We start from the raw sequence: 26140 nt of genomic DNA on the forward strand, positions 1-26140 counted from the left end.
GTTTTCCATGGTCTTTTGGTGTTGCTGAGCTCACCGGTGCATTCTTTCTTTTTAAGGATGTTCCAAACAGTTGATTTGGCCACACCTAATGTTTTTGCTATCCCTCTGATGGTTTTGTTTTGTTTTTTCAGCCTAATGATGGCTTGCTTCACTGATAGTGACAGCTCTTTTGGATCTCATATTGAGAGTTGACAGCAACAGATTCCAAATACAAATAGCACACTTGAAATGAACTCTGGACCTTTTATCTGCTCCTTGTATATGGGATAATGAGGGAATAACACACACCTGGCCATGGAACAGCTGAGCAGTCATTGTCCCATTACTTTTGGTTCCTTAAAAAGTGGGAGGCACATATACAAACTGTTGTAATTCCTACAAGTTCACCTGATTTGGATGTAAATACCCTCAAATTAAAGCTGAAAGTCTGCAGTTAAAGCACATCTTGTTTATTTCATTTCAAATCCATTGTGGTGGTGTATAGAACCAAAAAGATTAGAATTGTGTCGATGTCCCAATATTTATGGATCTGACTGTATAGACTGATTTTACTGTTGTGGGTTTAGTAACACTTTAAGTCAGATCATTATACACTTTGATTGTTTTGCGTTATTGAATACACCAATGTGCAAAGGCATTTCTGCAAACAATAATTGGAATCTATTTAAAGTCAAAACTATTAGTCATATAGCTACCTGCTGTCTGTCACTTCAATCAGGCTTCTACTTTGAATGTAAAGAGAGAAATAGAGTTTAGCTGGTTCTTTTTGACAGTATAGGCAATTTTTTATTTAGGCACTTTCATGTATAAGATTATTATTCTGAAATACAGCATAAAAGTAAATGTAAAGCAAAACATTTTTTGTCAAATTTTAGATAAGATTGGGAAAGGTTAAGGGCATGTTCCTTCCTAGCCAAGGTGTCCCTATTGGAAGATATACTTTCACCTCATGTTCCCATGACAACTGAAAATGTTGGTGTTCCCATCTCTTTCTGTGCCAGAAACAAAGGTCACCTTAACAAATATACAAGCAGAATTTCCCCAGCAGGGGCACAGACAGCAATGGAAACCCAACAGGGATTCTATGTCTTGTAAACTCTATCCAAAACTGAAAAAAGCCTTTGCATATGAATTGAATAATACAGATTTGGCCTTTGCATATTTTTTTTTTTATTATTAACAACATTTATTTAGCACCAACAGTTTCCATACAGTCCATCCACTTCAGCCCTTGCTAAAGGAGCTTACAATCTAAGGTCCCAATCTCACATACACACATTCTAATTTGGACAGGGGCCAATTAACTAACCAGCGTGGCTTTGGAGGAAACCAATGCAAGCTCCGTGCAGAGAGCATTCTGACTGGGATACGAAATGGAGACCCCAGTGCTGCAAGGCAGAACTACAAACCACTAAGCCACTGTGCTGCTGGGTGTTCCTTTCCTGGGCCCCCATGTCCTCTAAACCAATACTGAATGCTAAGAGACCCTTCCCATTTTCATAATTTGGAGATAATGAGACTAACTGGCTGCCAGGAAACCTAACCACAGACTCACAGACTTTTTCTATCGCACAAGCCCTAACATTTGCAAGAGCTACCAGATTGCTAGTTCAGGCCAAAATAAATTACATTTTCGACAAATAAATCATCTGCTTTATAGACAAGAGAAAGGTCCCGATAAAGGTCAAAGGGCAGACTTGTGTTCAGAATATGCCTCTTGTGCCAGTAAGTCAGTTAAGAAAAGGGAGCTTTCACTGTTGTATTTCAAATGTAATGTTGGCACAGTTCTCCTAAAAAGATTCCCCTCAGTCATAAACAGAATAGGAGCAACATAATTAAACATTTATATAATCCCATTAGTAAAGAAAGGATTTTTCTAGGAGTTTACGAACTTTCAATTCTTTTAAACTCCCAGAAACATCTCACCCTTAAGTCTTTGATGTGTTTGGCACAAGGCACCTTCTTGAAAAAAGCACAAATGTAGCTCAATAAAATCTTATGACAAAAGCAAATAGTAAGCATCTAAATGTTACAGAAACCTGCCAGGGATATTGTGTTACTTCTTACCACTGTTAGAAAAAGTACAGTTCAACCAGAGTTTATTTGCATAATTTGTATGGACATGTATGCATTACTTCTACACTTAGTGCTTTGATTTTTTAAGCATTTTCTTAATATAATGAAATTGTTGGTCTAAGTTTATTACACTTTACTGAGCTTTGGGTTATAGTCCAGTTCCAGCTAGAACTTTTCTTTTAGCTTTTGGAAAGAATATGTAAGGCCCCTTTCACACTAGCGGCCATTCGGGTCCGTCTGCCAGTTTTTTAGGTAGACCTGATCGAACCCTCCAGTCTACTCTATGAAGCCAAGGGTGGCAATGGACATGTGTCCATTGACACCTTCCGACATCAGATCATATCCTATCCACTAAAAACAGATAGATGGGGATCCGTATCCCATCCATCTGGCAGATCGGATGACAGTCGGGTATAAACAGACAGGCGGTCTATTTACATCCAACCACCCATAAAGGAGAACAGGCTGTGTCTGTGTCCACTCTGCATCAGCAGAGTGGACACAGACCAGCCATCCGCCTGCTCAGCGGAGATCAGTGGACAGATTCCTCGCTGAGCAGGTTGAGTGCAACGGATCCTGCCCCATGTAGAAGGGGTCTAAAGATCAGATCCTCTGTCAGTTTTTGATAGTTGTCCGTGTCCTCACTAGGGAGAGCATCACGTACCTGGTCGGAGGCCAAAGTGCTGAGAGGGCTTCCCTTGCGGCTAAGTGCAGAGCGCCCCTAAAAGTAATAACAGGGAGTGCTTTGCTCAGAGAAGCAGGGGTTGCCAGCTGTGGCAGACTGAGGTGATGAAGAGATGCCCGCTGTATGGCGTCTGATGAGCAGGATGCACTGCTGGGCAGGAGTCCCTCAGGAGTACCGGGGCAGCAGGGAGAACCAGGAGCAGAGTCAGGAGCCAGGCCAGAAGTCATGCACCGAAGGTCAGCCAGCAGTAAACAGAAAGCAGGGTCAGGCGTCAGCTGGGGTCATTCTCTGGTAATCAGGCAGTAGCAGAGTCAGAGGAGCAAGCCAGGGTCAATCACAGATCAGCAGGCAGAAGCAGGGTCACTCGAACAATCCAAAGGTCAAAGCCGGGGATGGAGACAAGACAGGTCAAAGGCAAGCCGCGTCGGTAACAGGAAATCCAATTGTAACAAGAACAGGACCACAGGAGCACATGGGGCGCTGAAAATCATCCAGCAATTAATGGCTCATACTGCTGACTTTAAATAGTCCACTGGGTGCCAGAATCTGTCACACATTGCATGCGTGTGCCATTGGCAAATTTCTATTTGCCAATATTCGATTTTGCTGGGCATTTGCAGGCGTGCCAATCTTTCTAATAACCGTTCTGTGACAGAGAGTCAACCACTATATTTGTCACGGTTATAGATCAGACATTGATAGGAAATCTAAAAGTTTATGGTTATCTCTGGAAAAAGAAGTGAGGGGAAATCTTCCAATAGATAAACCTGCTCCTGTAGAACTGATTTGCACTCACTTCCTGCTGTATCTCAGAGGCAAAAAGTGAAAGGAAATCTCCCCAATAGGACACAGATAACAAAAACAGTATAAAAAGTTAGTTTTTTCAGAACGCATCAAAAAATGTTGGTTTTAGAGAATAAAGGTGTTTCTTCAAAAGATCAGATCAAGTGATTTACCAACATTATTATTATAATACAGAATTTACATAGCATCAACAGTTAAAAAGCACTTTACAAAATAAAGGAAGACAGTACAGTTACAACAGAATTCAATACAAGAGGATTAAGGCATGTGTTAGAAAAGGTAATAACTGGGGAAATTAGTTGTTTTAGAAAGTAAAATGTAGTTGGGTAGAGGCAGGATAGGCTTTCCTGAAGAGGAGGAGAAGATAGCCATACCAGTTGGGGTAGTGGGTTTTAGAGGATTGAAAAGGCTCTGGAGGAGTCTAGGAGGTGAGCATGGGAGGAGGTGCTGAGAGAGCTAGAGGGTAAGAAGCCTTGGGAAGAACGATGAGGATGGTTTTGTTAATATTTTAAACATTTCTTTTATAAAATAAAAAAAGAGGTTTATACTTACCTACTCTGTGCCTACCACAGAGTTATTACGAAACACGTAGAGCGGAGCGACGCGCTGACGTCACCTCGTACTCCATTCGTATACACAGAGGACGGGTTGTCTGCTTGTGCTCCAGCCGTCACAGCAGTCTTCAGGCTCTTTTTAATCTGCAACATTGTAAGTGTGTTTTCTTCGTTTTAATATAATAAACAATACCAGGTTCACACTATGGAGTGTTTATATCTTTTATGCACCGTGGGATCCTCACGATGATCTGATCGGTTGGAAGGGGACCGCCTGGCATCTCTGACTGTGCTTGATGTCCTTGGAGCCATTGGGTGTTTCCTTACACGCATTCCCTGATCCTCTGTTATGGGGGATAATGGAACTCTGGTAAGAGTTCATTTCTGCTGATCTGGTGGTGGATTCAACACAGCTTTTCATCTAGTGTCTTTGAGGAAGGCTTGCTCGCATTATATGGACTTTTTATTTCTGCACGGGTGTTTTTTTCCTTTTACTGTATTTACCTTAGAGGAAAATAATATTTTTGTAATAATAATAACAATAATAATAATTAAATAATAATAATAAACCAGGAAGTACTAAAAGTACTATTGGGCCTGGCACGGTATTTGAAATAAAGACAATGTAGGCATTTAGACTCTTCAGGCTCTATGTACAGCACAAATAGCTTTATCAAAGCTTTTCTATGCAAGCTGCAGTTGTAGCTAAATTAAGGCCACAAAAATTCAATTACTAATCCTAGACATTCCTGGACAGGAAGTCAGCTGTGTGTTGGAAAATTTGGAACATTTGTATTTCATCAAATCTTATTTAATCCTATCCACTACTAACTAATGTAACTTACATATCATGGCCTTTAAATACTGTGCATATTAAAATACATAATTTTAGTATAAGAAAAAATGTGGAAATATTATAGGAGTGTGCAACAAGAAACAAAATCTTGTGGTTGGAACAGATTCATATAAGATGAGGCAGTCTCTAGTCAGTAAATAGCCAAAACTTTAGTACATGCATCAGCAAACACCGATAGGTGTCAACAAACAATATTTGAAAGGCTGGAAACTGTGAAAAAATGGTGATTTAGACAAAAGCTAACATACAGGATAATAGCCTCTTCCCTCTGCATGTATTTAAATACAAGATGGTCATAACAATTTGCACTGGTTTAACGATTTCAAAATAACTAAATACAGTATATATTAGCTCCATGAGCAGGGCCCTCCTATTCCTTCTTTATTGCAAATTGTACTGTCCCCCTATTTATTGTAAAGCGCTGTGAAACTGTTGGCACTATATAAATCCTGTATAATAATAATATAAAAATAATTAAACCATTTAGTGAAAATTATTTTAAAGTTCAAAATAAAAAAAAAAATCACTGGTTCCAGTTTTTTGATAGAAAAAAAGTTGTATGTCTCTTCTAATACTTTATGTTTAAACTAACAATACCTGCCGAATCTGTGTGGTGCAACTTGTTATTCCAGCACCTGTAGAGTGACAAAGCCTGGAGCCTAGTGTCTGGATGGCACAACTTCATTGCAGAAATTGAATCAGACCTCTTTGCCCAATGGCCAAATGATAAAGACACCCACTTTGAAAGAACCTTAAAGGGGTTGTAAAGGTATTTTTTTTTTTAAATAACAAACATGTTATACTTACCTCCACTGTGCAGCTCGTTTTGAACAGAGTGGCCCCGAACCTGGACTTCTGGGGTCCCTCGGCGGCTGTTTCAGCTCCTCCCCGCAAGGACTCAACACCTTAATGCGAGCTCCCTCGCATGGTGTGGAGTGCTTGCGGGCGCGCTCCCGTGATACAGCCGGCAGCTATAGCCATTCACTGTATCACTCGGCCCCGCCCCCCCGGCGCGCCGCGTCATTGGATGTGTTTGACAGCAGCGCGAGCCAATGGCTGCGCTGCTTTCAATCCATCCACTGTAACCAATCAGCGGCCAGGGTGAGCAGCGAAGAGGATGTCGGGAGCGATCGCAGGACTTTCGAGGGGTCAGGTAAGTAAAACAGGGGGGCTGGGGGCGGCAGTATTGTCGGATGTTTTTTCACCTTAATGCATAGAATGCATTAAGGTGAAAAAACTTTTACCTTTACAACCCCTTTAAGAGAAGGTGGCATAACAGTGAGCTGTGAACGCCACCTGTGTTCCAGCTGTGTTATTGCTGGAACAGTGCAAATGAAGAGGCAAGTGTGCCGTAATGGGCAAGTATGCTGTGAAAGTGGTATGGCCAGTGCTCCTTACACATCTCCAGCCCTCAGTTGCTGTTTAAAGTGTATCTATATTCAAAACATTGTTATAGTGCGGGGAGTTTAGAACCCCTGTCAGGTTTTACTGATATCTCTGACTCTGTTAGATTGATTTCTCACTATCTGTTCTGCAGAGAACCTTTTACTAGACAGGAAGTGAGGGGAAATCTTTAACAGGGAAACAGACATCAATAAAAAGCTGAGTCCCCCCCACCCCCCCATACCATCCGTAGGGTGTGGGGTTAATTATTGGATTGGAATTTGGAACAGTGTATATGTTCCCAGCTATAATATGCCCAAATTGGGCCCGAATGTGTAAATATGTGGGGGAAGGGAGGCAAGAGGGGATTGATATGGGTGAACAGTGTGGGAAGGGAAGGGTAGAATCTGGGGTGGGGGTAGCTAAGAAAAGCCCTCCCTGACTCTTCCCCCTAAATCACCACTAATAGTATATACAGGCGGTCCCAGGGTTACAAACTGGATAGGGTCTCTAGGTTTGTTCTTAAGTCAAATTTGTATGTAAGTCGGAACAGGTACATTTTTTAAGTGTAGCTCCAGCCAAAAAAAAATATTTTTACGTTTTTAGAATAGCATAGGGAAGGGTTAACACCCCTGAAACATTTGTTTTGCTGTCTGTGCTCCTGTTCAGAAGATTTCTCCTTACTTTCTGTCCCTGCAACAATTTTGAACATTTTGGGTTGTTGTGGAAACAAGGATTGGTGATAAAGCTTCAGTGGAGACACCTTTTTTCCCATAATAACTCTTATGCTGCGTACACGCGAGCGGATTTCTCGTCGGAAAAAGATATGACAGCTTTTCCGACGGGATTCCACTCAAGTTTGCCTTGCATACACACGGTCACGCAAAAGTTTGCTGAAATTACAACCGTCAAGAACGCGGTGACGTACAGCACTATGACAAGCCGAGAAAATGATGTTCAATGCTTCCGAGCATGCGTCAAATTGTTTGCGAGCATGCGTAGGGATTTTGCGCATCAGAATTGCCACAGACGATCACATTTTCAGATAGGAACTTTTCCTGACCGAAAAATTGAGAACATACTCTCAATCTTTTGCTGGCTGGAATTCGGTCAGCAAAAGACTGATGGAGCATACATACGGTCGCATTTTCCGATGAAAAACTCTCATTGGTCTTTTGCGGGCCAAAATTCCGATCGTGTGTACGCGGTATTACAGGAGTGATTTTTACCTTCCTAGGGGTAGATTTCCTCTCACTTCCTGTTGTCTCCCACCATTTGTATGTAGGAGTCGTTTGTAAGTCGGATGTTTGTAACCCGGAGACCACCTGTATACGCCCTTGGTTTGAGTTTTGTTTTTTGGGTTTTTTTTTTGGTTTCACCAACACATGAAGAGAGGGGGTGTGGGGTGCGGGGAACAGAGATTAGGCAGGAAAACTGGCAACTGGCAAAACTGGTAACTACAATCTATTTATGGTGTCTATGAAACCCATACGGTTTTCTATTGTGTTCTTTTTTTCTTTTGCTTATTTTATTAAGGTTGCTTGGGTTTCTGATTGTGTTGTATTTTTATGGTTACTTTATAAATGAATAAAAAGAAATTATAAAGCAGTAAAATAACAAAAATAAAATGCTTATTGAAAAACTTATTAACTACTTAAAGACCTCCCACCGCAGATATACTGTGGCAGGGTGGCTCTATTGCACGAAACAACGTATCTGTACGTCATTTCAGGCAACAGATAGTGGGGGGGCGTGCGCGCCGCTGAAGGGGGAGCCAGAGGGGGAGCCAATTAGCGGGTCTGCCTCTCTGGGGAACGATCAGCGACCGATGATCATTGCCCAGAGAGGCAGAATGCTGATCTGGTTATATAAACAAGGCAGATGGCCGTTCTGACAGGGAAGTACACAGTGATGTTGTGTTCCTGCTAGGCAGAAACACGGATCTCTGTGTTCTCCCAGTCAGTCCATCCCCCACACAGTTAGAAAGCATCCTCTAGGGCAGTGGTTCTCAACCTCACTAGTGCCGTGACCCCTTGATAAAATGTTCCAAGTTGTGAAGACCCCTAACAGTAAAATTTTCGTAGCGTGGGTTGTCAGCACCCAAGGCAAGACAAGTAATTTGCGCCCCTAACCCACAAACATTTAGAGCTCCCTGAGTCCCATAACTCTATTCCCTATTTTGTAGACGCTATAACTTTTGCGCAAACCAATCAATATACGCTTATTGCAATTTTTTTAACTAAAATATGTAGAAGAATACATATTGGCCTAAACTGATGAAGAACTTTGTTTTTTTTTTTTTTTAAATTGGGGGGATATTTATTATAGCAAAAAGTAAAAAAGATTGTTTTTTTTTTTTTAAATTGTCAGTCTTTTTTTGTTTATAGCGCAAAAAATAAATGCCACAGAGGTGATCAAATACCACCAAAACAAAGCTCTATTTGTGTGAAAAAAAGGATGATTTTGCGCAATGCTGTATCGCAAAAAATGGCCTGGTCAGGAAGGGGGTAAATCCAGTGGCGGAATTATCAGGGTCGCTGCAGTCGCACTTGCGACTGGGCCCTGTAGTTCCACCAATTCAGGGGGGGCCCACCGCCCGCCAGTGTGAGAAGCCCGCTGCCCGTCCGTTTGCTAGTGTGAGGGGCCCGCCCGTCCACTCTGGCTGCTGTTATGAGGGCAGCATGTGTCGGTTCGTTCCACTGTGGACCGCCCCGCCCCCGCCTATCCAGAGACAGAGAGAATGTAGGGAGGCGGGGCGGACACTGCTGACATCAAGTAAGAGAAGGAGGGGGAGGAGCTGCAGGAGGTCGCGGCCGCTGTGTAAGGAGTAGAGACAGTGACACGTGGAGCGCAGGGAGCCGAGAGAGACACGGAGCAATGCAGGGAAAACCGAGTGGACACTGACAGCAAGTAAGTGTCTCTGATCCCGGCACCCAGCGCTGCCAATGAACCCAGTCCCCACCACCTCTGCTGATTCCATCCCACCACAGCCACTCATCCCTTCCGCCCAGTACTGACACTCATCCCCAGCACTGAAACTGATCCTACCCCCAGCACTGACACTCATTCCACCCCCCCACCATCACAGGCACTCACCCCCCCAGCACTGAAACTGATCCCACCCCCCGACCCCCCACTGACACTCATTCCACCCCCCCCACCAGCACTGACACTCATACCCCCCACCAGCACTGACACTCACCCCCCAGCACTGATACTGATCCCACCCCCCAGAACTGACACTCATTCCACCCCCCCACCAGCACAGCCACTCATCCCCCCAGCACTGACACTCATACCCCCCACCAGCACTGACACTCATCCCCCCAGCACTGACACTGATCCCACCCCCCACCAGCACAGCCACTCATCTCCCCACCACTAACACTGATCCCACCCCCCAGCACTGACACTCATTCCACCCCCCACCAGCACAGCCACTCATCCCCCCAGCACTGACACTCATTCCACCCCCCGCACTGACACTCATCCCCCCAGCACTGACACTCATTCCATCTCCCCACCAGCACTGACACTCATCCCCCCCGCACTGACACTGATCCCACCCTCCCAGCACTGACACTCATTCCACCCCCCACCACAGCCACTCATCCCCCCAGCACTGACACTCATCCCCCCACCTCTGACACTCATTCCAGCCCTCCCACCAGCACAGTCATCCCATCCCCCCCAGCACTGACACTCACCCCATCCCTCCCAGCACTGCCACTCATCCCACCCACCACTGCCACTCATCCCATTCCACCCAGCACTGACACTCATCCCCCCCAGCAATCCCACTCATCCCATCCCCCCAACACTGTCATTCATCCCATCCCACAAGCAGGGGTGTATGTACAGGAGTTGCCGGGGTCACAATTGCATGCTCCAGGGTTCCCGTGCAGCCCCCTGTACACCCTGGATAGGAGGGGTGGCATATAGAGGAACCGTTCCCCTTCATTTTCCTCCTGCAGCCTGCAGCTGAAAGCCTGCAGGAGGAAAATGAAGGGGAACGGTTCCTCTATATGCCGCCCCTCGCTATCCACCACCTGCTGCCCCAAGCTCCTGTGTACTCTTTGACCCCCCTCATCCCCCACAGTGCTGTCGGGTTCCCCCCTCTCCTCTCCTTCCCGGTTGCTGCGGGGGGAATGCTTTCTGGATGGAGAGTGGGGAAGGGGCCATTAAACGTGTAATTTACCGGCTCCTCCCATGTCTTAATGAATAGAGTCAGTGATCCGCAGGGATCACTGACCCAGTTCATTTATAATTGAGGCATAGTAAACTGTGTTTACTCTGCTTCCGTTTGTGAATGAACAGGAAGCTCTGTATGGAGCTATTTCTGTCCATTCATTCTGTGGAGCTGAGGCTGCAGAGATGGAGATTGTGGGCTGTGTCATCTCATTTCTCTGTTTCAAAGATGAAACATCAGAGGTCTGTTTAGACCCCTGATATCTCACCCACAGTCCATACTCCCATCGCACACATTCCACAATTAAAGCCAGTTATTTTCAGTGTTCTTGTGTGTGGAGATATGTTTTTAATTGATCTATTGTAGCAATCATCGATAAAGGACGAGAATGGTGGTGTGGGGGGGAGGGGGGGCGGCATTGAAAGAGCCAGCCTTGGGGCGGCAAAGGGAGTAAATCCCGGCCTGCCTCCAGTACCACCACCCCCCCTCCAGTACCACCCTCCCTCCAGTACCACCACTACCCCCCTCCAGTACCACCACCCCCTCCAGTACCACCACCACCCCCCCCAGTACCACCCCCCCTCCACTACCACCCCCACCCCCCTCCAGTACCACCCTCCCTCCAATACCACCACCACTCCCCTCCAGTACCACCCCCCCTCCAGTACCACCACCACCCCCCCTCCAGTACCACCCCCCCTCCACTACCACCCCCACCCCCCTCCAGTACCACCCTCCCTCCAATACCACCACCACTCCTCTCCAGTACCACCCCCCTCCAGTACCACCACCACCCCCCCTCCAGTACCACCCCCCCTCCAGTACCACCACCACCCCCCCTCCAGTACCACCCCCCCTCCAATACCACCACCACTCCCCTCCAGTACCACCCCCCTCCAGTACCACCACCACCCCCCTCCAGTACCACCCCCCTCCAGTACCACCACCACCCCCCCTCCAGTACCACCCCCCCTCCAATACCACCACCACCCCCCTCCAGTACCACCCCCCTCCAATACCACCACCACCCCCCTCCAGTACCACCACCCCCCTCCAGTACCACCCCCCCAGTACAACCCCCCCTCCAATACCACCACCACCACCCCCCTCCAGTACCACCCCCCCTCCAGTACCAACCCCCCTTCCAATACCACCACCACCCCCCTCCAGTACCAACCCCTCCTCCAGTACCACCCCCCTCCAGTACCACCCCCTCTAGTACCCCCACCACCCCCCTCCAATACCACCCCCCCTCCAGTACCACCCCCTCCAGTACCAGTGGAAAAAATATAGTGTCAAAATCATGCTTTTTTTGGGGGGGGGCCCTTCATGATTTCTTGCACCGGGGCCCTGAGGTTTCTAGTTACGCCACTGGGTAAATCCTTCCAGGGCTGAAGTGGTTATGCATAGAATGCATTAAGATAAAAAAACCTTCTGCCTTTAGAATCACTTTAGCCTCATGTACACTGCTGCTGGTAAACGGACGTTCAGAAGCAGTTGGATGCTTTTTTCAGCTGCCCCTGAACTCATCCAATGTTATCGTTTAATGTCATTTTTAGGCAGTTGAGTTTAAAAGCCTTTTTTGGAAAGCAAAACAATGAGTTCAGACGCTGAGTTTAGAGGCATTTCATGCGCCAAACCCTTCTTGCGTTTAACCGCGTTTCATTTACATGCGTTTTTAATTTTTGTCTATTTTGAAAAAAAATAATTTTTTTCAAACGCTTTTAAACGCAAATGCGGCTAAACGAAGCATGTAAACGAGACAAAATGTACGTTTTAAACGTGGGTTACTATCTGTCAAGTTAAATCATTCAGGAGAGGTTGTAAAAACATCACGTGTACATTAAAGTGTAGGTGAACACAGTGGACAAACATTTGATCCAACTGTACCCATCCATTTGTTTGAGAAGGCTTTAATTAAAATCTGTGTAATGTTCAATGCATAATGACAGGATGATCCATTTTGCAGGATGATGGTGTTGTTTGTAATGCCCCATACACACGGTCGGATTTTCCGACGGAAAATGTGTGATAGGACCTTGTTGTCGGAAATTCCGACCGTGTGTAGGCTACATCACACATTTTCCATCGGATTTTCCGACACACAAAGTTTGAGAGCAGGATATAAATTTTCCGATCGTGTGTACACAAATCCTACGGACAAAATGCCACGCATGCTCAGAATAAATAAAGAGATGAAAGCTATTGGCCACTGCCCCGTTTATAGTCCCGACGTACGTGTTTTACGTCACCGTGTTTAGAACGATCGGATTTTCCGACAACTTTGTGTGACCGTGTGTATGCAAGACAAGTTTGAGCCAACATCCGTCGGAATAAATCCCAGGATTTTGTTGTCGGAATGTCCGAACAAAGTCCGACCGTGTGTACGGGGCATAAGACTAAAGTTGGTCATACATTGTTATTTTTTTGTTCATCCAGTAGGCTGAATGAAATAAGCTAGCAGGTTTGTCCATCCACACAAACAAGGTGGATAGATGAATTCCCCCTGCTGCATAGCTGTCAGATTACACTGATCAGTGACTGTAGCTGATTGGCTGAAGCTGCAGACTGAGAGAAGTTTTCTGGCATGTCCTTTTAACAGAAGTGAATTAAACACACTGATTAAAATTTGGCCAGTCCCTGCTAAAAAGGATGAATTTCGATCAGTGTATGGTCAGCTTAAAGCCTAGTCCAGCGTTTTTTTTTCTTTTTTTTTAAAAAACACCCCCCCGTGTTGTTTCCACCTAAACCTATCTATATCCAATGGTATTAGTACTGAATGTAGGTTTTTGTGACTTACCTTACTGTCCCCATGATTGCGCTCCCATCTTCAGTGTGGGCATTTGAAGCCCACTGGTATCTCCTTCCAGGATACAGTGCTGCTGGTTACCCAGCATGCACCTCCCGATCTCACGCATGTGCATATTATACAAAGCGCGGCGATGCTACAAGCGGCGGATGCCCAATCCTCCTGGGGTTGATGACACTCCCAGGAGCCAAATGGGTGGGCAGACACGACGTACCTCTGTGGAAGCAGAGGATTAAAACCACAAAAAAGGTATTTGCACAGCAGGAAAAAAAATTTAGGTTGATTACAGGAAGCAATGGCAGCCAGTGGAAACTCTTTTTTTTTGGGGGGGGTGGCAAACAGTATAAAACCCCCCCCCCTCGTCGGATGGTTGGTCGGCCAGTCGGCACTTACCCCATCGCCAGCGGCTTCCCCTGCTCGGCGGCGGCAACCCCTGCTTGGTGGCCTCCCGTTCTTCTGCTGTTCTCCTGCGGCATCCCGTTCTCCGGGTCATCACGGCGGAGGTGGCTTCTGTTTCCTCTCTCCTCCTTATCTCTTTTCGGCAAATCGGAAAACGGATCTCACACCCGCTGCTGATTGGACAGATCGAGGATCAGTGTTTCAACAGTCAATATTCATTTGCTGTTGTAACACACCTGGGTGGGCTCCGGACGCATCCTCTGCGACCCAAGCCTACCCGATTTTGAAGCCTATTAGAGCCTCTGGCTCTAATCGGGTGCTTAAAAAAAAAGAAAGACTGCTGTAATTCATGCACCCAGTGCCCTGAAAGGGGCCGGATGCCTGATTAGGGGGTGGCTGCGGCGGCAATGGATAGATTCATGCTTATGGATAGATTTTTTAAAAAATGCCTGGAACTCCGCTTTAAGAGGCTGAGTTACTAAAGTGTTGAGAATCTGCTCACTAAATTGAGTGAGGATTCACTTCAATTAGCCAATCATGTTATTAGCATATTCTTGTTTATTCATTTCATCTACACACGAGTGGGTATTCAACGTAACACTATTTATTATGTGAAAACAAGCCTCACCATTTTTATATAATAGATAAAAGATTCCTAATCAGACTAATACATTTCAATAATTAATGAATTGTTAAACAAATTAAATCTAGTGTATTTATGGAAGCATACTTAATTGTAATAACAGTTTTAAATATTAACCTGCTCCTTTATAGTTTTATTTCATCTTATATGTATTTATGTTAAAACATTTTATTAATTGTTCTGAATAGTACTGCGTGTCCCGTACATTCAGATTGCAATAGCTACATAATCTATTAGGTTCTGACCAACTACATTATCCCAGTAAAAGAGGATTGCCAAAAGCTGTCTTCCTATTGAAAGGTAATGAATATAAATGTAAAGAGAACTCTTGTCATTTATGGAGTCTTGAAAGGAGTAACAAAACAGAAACTAGACACAAGGCCGTGGACCACACATGATGCCTCCAGCGACTTTAAAGAAGCTTAAAGAGGTACTGCTACCATGTTAGGCTGACAAAAAGTCACCTAATCACTACCCAACTGTTTCAATGTGTAAGGTTGATGTAATATGACCTTACTGCACCAGTTTTACATGAGGAATGTAAAAAAAAAAGTAAAATTTACCTGTCTTAAAATGAAATTTAGCTCAGAATTGAAACTTTCTTTTGTTTAAATTATTTTCAATGTATACAGATATAATAAAACTTGATGCAAATAATGAATTTGCACACTGGAATAAATACTTTTTTGTGATTTTTTTTTAAACCGAATTAATATATTTTTATAATAAAAAAAATAATAATACTCTTGGTTTATATAGGGAAATTAATTATAGCATGTAATTTAGCTAGGAAAAGATATGGATATTTTGTAGGCATGCATTTATGTAAACTAGTGAAAAATATAACTTTTTGTGCTGTGAAATGTTAATTAAAAATAGTGCCCGCTTTCACATATAAGTTGCATACCAAAACTTATAGCAACATGTACACAAAAAAGTGCAGTGCCAATATAATTCATTAATGTTTTATCATTTTATGAATTATATTGCATTTTTTAGGTACGTTTTTACGTGTGTTTTATGTAAACTGCAGACCCAGTGAAACTATTCATCCTGTGATAAAAAAACTGCCAAAAAAGAAAAAAAAAACATCCTTTGTTAAAAACCCCTCTCAGTCCCTTCAAGGTTCCCTGGTCTCTTGTGCTGATTTACAGATAACTTACAGAGGTATGTTTATAAAGCAGTGAATGTGACATTCACCAAACATTCAGGTGAATGCCTATAATTATCCCTTTTCATTTAAAACATATGTACCTGGATGATTAATTTGCCTTGAATACATAGTCAACATCGCATTCACCATTAATTAAATACTGGAATTGCAAAGCTGGAATCTCCTAATTATCCTAGCAGATACACATAGGGCACCATGCAACACATCATGTGACAGACATTGGTATGAAATTTCTATTAGGTTTTTATATTTCTGCCTGTGGCCCCAATGGGGAGATTTTCCCTTACATCCTGCACTAGTGATACATGTACAAAAATTGTGTTGTTTTTGTCTGTGTCCCTTTTGAAGAGGTCTCCAATCTCTTCTTTTCAGGATGAAAAGTTATAGGAAATCTCTCGAACTGGAAAACAGGCAAAAAAAACTACATTTGTAGTAGAGTGGGAAAGAGTTAGAATATCTGACAGTGTTTTTATTGTTGTAACAAGAATTGGTGTGCATTGGTATTGCATTAGGGTGTGCCCCCCGGAGCACAAACATACATGCGTCTATATGATCGGAGCAGTGGAGGTCAGTAGAGCAGAGATTGGTGTCAGTAGGGCAGTGGACAGTGCCAGTAGTTTTTTGTTTTCATTATTTTGCATTATTTTTTTACATTTTTTTTTCACAGTCCTGTTGGGGGGCTTTGTTGAAATATCAATAGTCTAAACAGACCCCTGTGATGTCTCACTTTTGAGACAGAGAAAGGGACTATGGACAGAAATTTCCCAGTCCCTTTCTCTGAAGCCTCAGCTGCACTGGACAGTGAACAAATGGGAAGTGTTATGCTGAGTGGCTTTCTGTTTATTCATAAACTGAAGCCTAGTAAACATTGTTTACTAGGCTTCCTTTTCTGAGGAAACACACCATTCTCTATAATCTCTTAAAACTATATTACAGAAAATGAACGTTATGCCCTCGTTGCTGTACCACTTTCAGGCCCACCCCGTACGGCTTCATAGTTCCTTCCTTAGAGCAGTGAACCAAGCTCTTGTCACCTTCCTTTGGGCCCAGAACCCCCCCCGGGTAACTCAATCTATTCAGTGACTTCCAAAATTGTTAGGTGGCATGGCCTTGCCGAATGCTAACCTCTATCACATGGCTTGTCATCTGACCAGCGTCCTGGATTAGTGTCGCAATGGCACTTTGAAATAGTGGGTACAAGTGGAGATTTCCCTTGTGGGGGTCCAGTTAGAGTCAGTGGCGTGGTGCCAGAGGACCTTGCCACATTGGTTACTGAACCACCCTACAGTGGGGAGACGTGGCGGATATCCCAGAAGGCCTTCCAAGACTTTTCTATCATGCCGCCCCCTTCGCCGCTCACCCCTATTGTTGTCAACCCGGCTTTCAGCTGGACTCAGTGAACCTAGATTCCAGGAACTGAAAGTGGTAGAAAGATCACAGGTTTGACATTTTCTTGCGAATGGGCAGTGTAAAACTAGGCAACAAATCATGGACGACCCGGGCCTTGTGGGTCTCTCGTTCTGGTAAAAATTACAGCCAGCTCATTTCATTGGCTCTCTGCCTGCCCCGGAGGCATTCCAGAGGTGATTGACCTCTTTTAAACTGCTATGCCTGGAGCAGTCTCCAATGCGACATGCGATCTTCCAAACTTACCAACTACTGATAGCCCAGCCACCAGACTTTAGACCTCCATATATTGCCAAATGGGGGCATGAGTTGGGACTACAATTTACTAAGAAACAGGTCGATAGACTCTTCCTTTTTTCTAACAAAACTTCTATCTGCTCCAGACACCAAGAGTCGGGTTTTAAGGTGCTAATCCAGTGGTACTACACACCGGAGAGGATCCATAAGATGTTTCCCCAGAGCTCTGGCCTTTGCTGGAGATGTGGGGAAGACACTGGTTTGCTTCTCCACGTCTTCTGGTCCTGACGCCTTCTTCAGTCCCTTTGGACGGAGGTCCACCGCATAATCCAGAAGTTCACTGAGCTACCATGGACCCGATTTCTTCCTTCTACACCACCACAAGATCCCAAGTAAGGCTTACCAGAGACCCATATTGCCTCTCCTGCTCAGAGTGGTGAAAAGCTGCATTCCGCTGCTCTGGAAGCAGACACAGCCGCTGTCGGTCGCCGTATGGTTGCAAAAAGTGGCGGAAATTAATGCAATAGAGGATTTGGTGGCCACAGAGAAAGGCCTCTGCAAGAAATTTCTTAAGAAATTGTTCTATTGGCACAAATTTGTCTATTCTGAGGAGTTTGTAGAGCTGGTGGCTTAGTCCCCTGGAAATGGGATGCATCAGGAGGCTCCCCGGACATGGGTGGAGTGACTGGTGGGAGTACCCCCTTCCCTCTTCGCCCCCACTTTTTTTCTCCCCCCCACCCTTCTTCTTCTTCTGCTTTTCCCTACTGCTCTCTTCTTGTGGCTAAGGCCTTCGGGTCATCTCTGCTTTTTCTCTACTTTTAAATAACAAATACGATGTATTTATAATATTTTTTTATTATTCTGTTCTATTGTTTTTCTATGCTTTTCTTTTCTATTATTTTCTATTCTATAAGTCTTTTCTATTCAAATTCGAATTCATTCCATAAGAAATTCGAATTTCGGAACATGGCTTCTGAAGTTCGAATTTCGTATAGAATGAATTTGAATTTGAATAGAAAAGAGTAGAATAGAAAACAGTAGAAAATAATAGACTAGAAAAACAATAGAACAGAATAACATTTTTTTTCTATTCTGTTCTATTGTTTTTCTATGCTATTCTTTTCTATCATTTTCTATTCTATTCTAAACTTTTCTATTCAAATTTGATTTCAGTCTATATGAAATTCGAATTTTCGGAAGATAATATGTATATGTATAATTATATATATATATATATATATATATATATATATATATATATATATATATATATATATATATATATATATATATATATATATATATATATATATATATATATATATATATATATATATATATATATATAAAATATTTTTTTCTATTCTGTTCCATTGTTTTTCTGTGCTATTCTTTTATATTCTATTCTAAACTTTTCTATACGAATTTGAATTCATTCTATGCGAAATTCTAATTTCGAAAGATGGCTTCTGAAATTCGAATTTTGCATAGAATGAATTTGAATAGAAAAGATTAGAATAGAAAATAATAGAAAAGAACAGACTAGAAAAACAATAGAACAGGACAGAATATAATATAATATGTATATTTTATTCTATTCTGTTCTATTGTTTTTCTAGTTTATTCTTTTCTATACTGTTCTAATGTTTTCTATTCAAATTCAAATTCATTTTATACGAAATTCGAATTTCGGAAGATGGAGAGAGAGAGAGAGAGAGAGAGAGAGAGAGAGAGAGAGAGACAGAGAGAGAGAGAGAGAGAGAGAGAGAGAGAGAGAGAGAGAGAGAGAATTTTTTCTGTTATATTGTTTTTCTATTCTATTCTAATCTTTTCTATTTGAGTTAGAATTCATTCTATAGGAAATTCCAATTTTGGAAGATGATATATATATATATATATATATATATATATATATATATATATTATATATGTTTTCTATGCTGATCTATTGTTTTTCTATGCTATTATTCTCTATTATTTTCTATTTTATTCTAATCTTTTCTATTTGAATGCAAACTCATTCTATACGAATTCTAGACGAAATTCGAATTTCGGAAAATGGTTATATAGAAATAGAATGAAATTGAATTCTAATAGAAATGACTAGAAAAAAAAAAACAATAGAACAGTAAAAAATATAATATATATATTGGAATATATATATATAAAACCATCTTCCGAAATTGAAATTTGGTACAGAATGAATTTGAATTTGAACAGAATATATTTTATTCTAATCTTTTCTATTCAAACTCATTCTGTACCAAATTCCAATTTCAGAAGATGGTTGTATATATATATATATATATATATATATATATATATATATATATATATATATATATATATATATATATATATATATATATATATATATATGTAGGAAGGCCAGTATGGTGGCCTGAATTTATGGGAGGAGCCCGGGGGGTATTTAAGCAGCCCGCTCACCTGTGGTGCTTGTCGGTTTCCTGTGCGCGATATACGTCACTAGGCCGACTATTCGATATACCAGCGTCCGCAAGTTCTTGCCTCGCAAGTTCCCGTATTCGATATTCCGTACTCAAAACTTTCGAAGTCCGCGTTTTTCGTTCGTAGTTTGTACCACGCGTCTGGCTTGGCTGTCGCAGGTAAGGTCCCGTCGGACTTTTCGTTTTCATATCATGTCACTAAACCGTGATTTCAAATTTTCGTTTCACTCGCATTTCACAAACTGCAATGTATATCGCTCGTACTTTCGATATGTTACCATTTCGACAGCACCGCGACGCAGACGTCGCTTCATTTCTAGCATGTCGGTATTTAAAAATAAATAAATAAATAAATAAATAAATAAATATGCGTCGGTAGACAGCCATAGCGAGTCGCAATTTGCAATTTATCGGATCAAGTCAGTTCGATACCAATCATTTCTCATTTCTGAAACATTTCTAAACTCATTTCTGACATTTCAAATCATTTCAAACATTTCTCATTTCAGTCACCTACCGCGCTCCGATTCGAATCCAGTCGCACCAAAAGATGCACCGATTCGTTCCGGTGTGCCCCAGTTATTACGGCCTCATTTCTATACATGCTCCAGAGTTACGTTATTATCAGTCATTCGTACCTCTGTCATGGTTATCATTTCATTTCCACGTATCACATTCCGACATGAATTCAGTCGCATGGAGATGCACCGATTCGTCTCGGCGTGCCCCAGGATTGGCCTCATTTCTATACATGCTCCAGAGTTACGTTATTATCAGTCATTCGTACCTCTGTCATGGTTATCATTTCATTTCCACGTATCACGTTCCGACATGAATGCAGTCGCATGGAAGTGCACCGATTCGTCTCGGCGTGCCCCAGGATTGGCCTCATTTCTATACATGCTCCAGAGTTACGTTATTATCAGTCATTCGTACCTCTGTCATGGTTATCATTTCATTTCCACGTATCACGTTCCGACATGAATGCAGTCGCATGGAAATGCATCGATTCGTCTCGGCGTGCCCCAGGATTGGCCACATTTCGGTACATGCTCCGGAGTCCGATTCGTAGTCAGTCGCTACAACAGCACGACCGATTCGAGCCTCCGTCATGGCAAACGATATGTTACACCGCACTTACCGCGCTCCGCTTCGAATCCAGTTGCATCTTCCATGCATCGATTCGTTACGGCGTGCCCCAGGGCTCGGCCTCATTTCTGAAACATGCTCCAGAGTCCGGATCATAGCTAGTCGCAGATATCGGGCGACTGATCCGTATCTCTGTCATGCAATTACTACCATTTCACTCCCACAACGCATCACCGTTTCGAAACCAGTCGCATCTGAGATGCACCGAGTCGTCACGGAATGCCTCGCTTGTTTCGACCGTATCCATACCTATACCAGAGCTCGGTTAGTTGCCAGTCGCAGAACACGGCACAACCAATTCGAGCCTCGGTCAAGGTAATCATTTCTCTCATTCATTTCATACTGCGCTCCGATTCGAATCCAGATGCATCAAACAGGCACCGATTTGTCCCGGTGTGCACCAATGTTTTCAGTTGCCTCATTTCAATACATGCTCCAGAGCCCGGTTCATGGTCGAATCAGTCACGACACGACCAGGCCGGACCTCTGTCAGGGAGTTCACTCATTTCATAATCAAGGCAAACATTTCGAATCATTTCATTGTCACAAAGATTGCAAACACCATACAAACGGCCCCAGCCAACACCTGCATCAGAACTTGGTTAGCTATCAGTTGCGGCATAAACAATTCGTGCCTTTGCCAGGACAAACATTTCACGGTTACATACCACACTCCAATTCAAATCCAGTCGCATCCGTGATGCACCAACTTATTCCGACATGCACCAGCGTTTCTTTGCCTCATTTCAGTATATGCTCCAGAGTCCAGGCCGTAGTCAGTCGCAGCTGCGGCACAACCGATTCGTGCCTCTGTCATGGCGAAACGTTTCTCATTTCATTTCACTCTAAGGCAAACATTTCATTTATTTCGCTGTCGCATGCCGCGCCCCGATTCAAATTCAGGGCATCTGTCAGACATCCATTCATCCTGGCAAGCCCCAGTTGGTGCAGCCTCATTTGCGCAGTCATGGCACACCGATTCGTGCCTTTGTCATGGCACAAACAGTTCACTCATTTATTTAATGCCATGCACCTGTCGCTTAAACATGTTACAATTACCTTTCAAACCAGGTAGTCAAACACTCCACCGGTTCTCATCTGTCATTTCCTCTAGGTCAGTCAAAAAAAAAAAAAAAGGGGGGGGCCACACCCCGTCTTCCTTCGAAGCTCAGTCATGGTCCTGATTTCATTCGTTGGAACCTTCGCCTCGCGACTATACCCCCTCATAGTCACTGCACATCCAAGTATAACCTCTTGCAATCATCGCAAATACGCATCCAAACACAACTTCTTGCATTTCATTGCAAGCACACAACGAAACATAACTTCTTGCAATTGCAAGCACACATCCCATCATGACTTCTTGCAATCGTTGCAAGTACGCATCCAAACAGAACGTCTTGCAATCGTTGCAAGCACACATCCAAGCACAATTTCTTGCAATCATTTCAAACACGCATCCAACCACAAAACTTCTTGCAAACGTTGCAGGCATGCATTCAAGCATAACTTCTTGCAATCGTCGCAAGTACGCATCCAATTACAACTTCTCGCAGCCATTGCAAGCACACATCCAAGCTTAACGCTTGCAGTCTTGCAAGCACATGCAGCAATACAAACTTTTCACAGTCACTACAAACACATCTCCACCGACAGGAACTCCCTTGCAATCGTTGCAAGCACACATTCAAGCACAAATCTTACAATCATTACAAGACACGCATATTAGCATAACTTCTTGCAATCATTGCAAGCACGCATCCAGTCACAACTTCTCGCAAATGTTGCAGGGACACACCCAAGCATAACTTCTTGCAATCATGGCAAGCACGCATCCAAACACAACTTTATAATTGTTGCAAACACGCATCCAAGTATAACTCCTTGCAGCCCGTGCAAGCACATGCAGTAATACGGACTTCATGCAGTCACGGCAAACACATCTCCATTGACACAAACTCCCTGGCAATTGTTGCAAACACGTATTAAGCACAACTTTTGCAATCATTGCAGGGTTCGCATCTTAGCATGACTTCTTGCAGTTAGTACACATTTCCAGTGGCACACAATCAGTCACACATCAATCTTCAGTGGCACTTAATCGGCCACTTGTCTCCAGTGGCATTTCATACGAGCCATTCATCAATTTCTGTATCACATCTCGCTTAGGTCAGTTGAGTTCAGGTTCCACCCCGCACCAGGTATCGTATTGCCACACACAGCTGGCTCCTCATAACATCATCAGGCTATACCTAGCCTACATACAGCAGAGAGTCATCCGTGTCTACGGCTCATACAGTAGAATCCTTTCTATGTGGCGTCCAGAAGCATCAGACCACAGCTAATGGCAAACGTTGCCCATCACAACTGCCATCTTCAGGGACATGTCAAAACCTCAGACATTCCCCAGTCTAGACAAGCAGCCATCTACCTGGCCCTCTGTGGTTTCTACGGCCTAACAATTCACTTTTACTGGCACAGGCAGCCAGGTACTACGTAGACACAACTTGACTCGCTGGTAATACCATTATGTCCTGCAGCTTGTAGTCTCTAAAAACTCAATAAACCGGAACCGAGGTCTACAATAACCTCCTCCGAATTAACGAACACCACGCAGGCCAGCCTCCCCCTTGACAAACTGACCCGTATCAGGTTAGTTCCCCAAGACTTCACCCATACACGGGTGTGTACTAACAAGCAGCTGCAGTCTTTCCTAAGAATGCGGACCTATCAATGTCGGAAGGTCCCGTACTACGTGGGTCGGTGTATCAATGGTTATACCTTAAACTCTAGGGTCTTATCACCTACGTCGCTCTTATCACCCCAGGTAGCGACAGATGCCACAGCCACCACAGGCATCGCGGCAATTTTTGGCCATCATAGGTTCACAAGTACATGGCCCCCAGGATTTGTGCAGCCATGGCAGCATTTCGGCATGGGTCCCAGACCACGTCATCAAGAGACTCAGCAGGTGAAACTCTGCCTACCTCGCCTGTACGTCCCCACTCCTTAGGTGGAAACGGCACAAGCATTCACCAAACTTGCTCAAATAAATAAAGCCAAAACTAATAAAACCACACCCCTACCTGAATGTTTTTGCCCCCTTATTCTGGCATACCGACCAGCAGACCAAGGCACACTTTCAGGTCCATTTCATATGGTAAGTCCACACTTCCAGGTCTATTTCCGATGGTAAGTTTTATGTTAACTACAAATGTTATCTATGTCCATATCGGACATAGGGCTCCACCCATAAGTAGGAAGGCCAGTATGGTGGCCTGAATTTATGGGAGGAGCCCGGGGGGTATTTAAGCAGCCCGCTCACCTGTGGTGCTTGTCGGTTTCCTGTGCGCGATACCCACCCTCCCATCCCCATTTCAAGGCATTCATTTCATTCATTCATTTCATTCATTTCTCTCTACAGAATAATCATTTCTTTAACTAGGGTATGCCCCCTTATTCTGGCATACCGACCAGCAGACCAAGGCACACTTTCAGGTCCATTTCATATGGTAAGTCCACACTTCCAGGTCTATTTCCGATGGTAAGTTTTATGTTAACTACAAATGTTATCTATGTCCATATCGGACATAGGGCTCCACCCATAAATATATATATATATATATATATATATATATATATATATATATATATATATATATATATATATATATATATATATATATAATATATATAATAATATATAATTAATATATATAATAAAATATATATAATATTTTTTTTCTGTTCTGTTCTAATGTTTTTTCTATTCAAGTGTTTTCTATTAGAGTTTTATTTCATTCCATTCCATATATAACCATATTCCGAAATTCGAATTTTGTATAAAATGAATTCGAATTTGAATAGAAAAGATTAGAATAGAGTAGAAAAGAAAAGACTAGAAAAACAATAGAACAGAATAGAATAAAATATAATATATATATATATATATATATATATATATTATATTTTATTCTGTTCTATTGCTTTTCTAGTCTATGCTTTTCTATTATTTTCTATTCTAATCTTTTCTATTCAAATTTGAATTCATTCTATACAAAATTCGAATTTCAGAAGCCATCTTACAAAATTCGAATTTCGTAAAGAATGAATTCAAATTCGAGTAGAAAAGTTTAGAATAGAATAGAAAAGAAAAGAATAGCATAGAAAAACAATAGAACAGAATAGTATAAATATAGTATATATATTATATTTTATTCTATTTTTCTATTTTTTTTTATTCTATTCTGTTCTATTGTTTTTCTAGTCTATTCTTTTCTATTATTTTCTATTCTAATCTTTTCTATTCAAATTCAAATTCATTCTATACGAAATTCGAATTTCAGAAGCCATCTTCCGAAATTCGAATTTCGTATAGAATGAATTCAAATTTGAGTAGAAAAGTTTGCAATAGAATAGAAAAGAATAGCATAGAAAAACAATGGAACAGAATAGAAAAAAATATAATATATATATACTATATTTTATTCTATTCTGTTCTATTGTTTTTCTAGTCTATTCTTTTCTATAATTTTCTATTCTAATACTTTCTTTTCAAAACAAAAAAAAAAAAATATCTATCTATCTATCTATCTATCTATCTATCTATATATATATATATATATATATATATATATATATATATATATATATATATATTCTATTCTGTTTTGAATAGAAAAGATATATAGATTATACATATCTTCCGAAATTGGAATTTGGCACAGAATGAATTCGAATAGAAAAGATTAGAATAGAATATATTATATTTATTTTCTATTCTGTTCTATTGTTTTTCTATGCTATTCTTTTCTATTATTTTCTATTCTATTCGAATTCACTTTCATTCTATACGAATTTTGAATTTCGCAAAATGGTTATATATAGCTTACTTTTTCAAATTCGGTCAAATTTTTTCGAATGCGGTAGAATTTTTTCGAATCTGATAGTTTTTTTCGAATGAGGTTGAATTTTTTCGAATACGGGCGAATGTTTCAAATTTGCATACGAAACTAAATGAATCCCGAAAACTAATGTAATGAATGCAACAAATTTAACTAAACAAATTTAGTTAAATAACGAATCGAAACGAAACAAAACTAAACAAATTTTTTCATCCTGCACATGTCTAATCAGAGGTTCCCTTATTACATCAGAGGTTCCCCATCATATGACAGGTTCCCCCGCCACATCAGCAGTCCTCCCATTACATCAGAAGCTCCACTTCACATTAGAGGTCCTTCCACCACACCAGAGGTCTTCCCACCACATCAGAGGTCCCCCCATCACTACAGAGCTCTCACCATC

Source organism: Aquarana catesbeiana, linkage group LG04 (genome assembly GCF_042186555.1).
Source record: "Aquarana catesbeiana isolate 2022-GZ linkage group LG04, ASM4218655v1, whole genome shotgun sequence".
NCBI classification, from domain to species: Eukaryota; Metazoa; Chordata; class Amphibia; order Anura; family Ranidae; genus Aquarana; species Aquarana catesbeiana.